The sequence below is a fragment of the Bison bison genome, unplaced genomic scaffold (assembly GCF_000754665.1).
Source record: "Bison bison bison isolate TAMUID 2011002044 unplaced genomic scaffold, Bison_UMD1.0 scf7180017864048, whole genome shotgun sequence".
Taxonomy (NCBI): domain Eukaryota; kingdom Metazoa; phylum Chordata; class Mammalia; order Artiodactyla; family Bovidae; genus Bison; species Bison bison.
The window spans coordinates 6,878,129-6,879,304 of NW_011494620.1; positions in this window are offsets into that span (position 1 = coordinate 6,878,129).

Consider the following 1,176-nt stretch of genomic DNA (forward strand, 5'->3'; position numbering starts at 1 on the left):
CGTCCCTTTCATTTGCAGCTATCCTCAAACTGCCTTTCTAAATTCTAGAGATTCGTGACTTGGGGTTCTCCTCCTTCAGTTACCCAGTTACTTCTGCCCATTTCCTTCAGCAGATATGCTAAGAGCATGTCAGTCCTATAGTTGGTGATTTAACCAGATTTAACCTTCTTGTATTTGAGAATTCATGGGTGTGCCTTATCACCCATTGTTGTAGATTTTGTCTGTTGGGTTTTGGTTTGACTGTCCTGGTAACTTTTTTTTTTTTTTGGTGAAGTGAAAGATTCTAGATTAAAAAAATTCATTGAAAGATTTTATTCAAGAGAATTGCAACACAGGTTTGCATTAAAAAAAGAATGCTCTGGCTACATTATGGAAAACTGGGTCATTGCATAGGAGACTAGTTAGGAGACTAGTAATGATCCAGTTGACATGATGGTGGCTTAGTAGTCTAGGATGGTGGCGGTAAGGCTGGAAGGTTTGAATCCTATTTTGTTGACCTTGTTGGATGTCAGAGAATTGCAGAGTGAGTAGACATGGACGATCTACCAGGATTGGGGCTCTTGAACTGTTTGGGTGGTTGCACTGTTTCCTGGTACTGGGGATATTCATGGAAGCGTAGGTGGTGGGTTTTTCTGTGGGGGAAGATCAGGGAGCAGATGTGGTATTTATAAGCGCTGAGTTTGAGGCCTTGCAGTAATCTGTCCCCTATCCCTAAATTTACACATAGGCACACATATTTTAATTCTTCATTGAGCCCTTTCCTGACCCTCTGATCATGTCTCTTTCTGATATAGAACTTTATTATTTATTTTCCTATCTTAACAATTAACACATTTGTATTACTGCGTGTTATTACCATCTTTTCCCTAGACCAGCTGCTGGCAAACTTTTCTTAAAAGGACAGGTAGTAAATATTACAGGCTTTGAGGGGCCGAGAGACAAAAATAAAGGTATCATATAGACATTTACTATCCTTTATACTGTAATCACTTAAAAATGTACAAACTATTCCTGTGGGGCCCTGCAAAAGTAGACAGCTTGCCAGAATTGGCCCACAGGCTACGGTTTGCTGACCACTGTACTAGACTATTGGAGAAGGCAATGGCACCCCACTCCAGTACTCTTGCCTGGAAAATCCCATGGACGGAGGAGCCTGGTAGGCTGCAGTCCATGGGG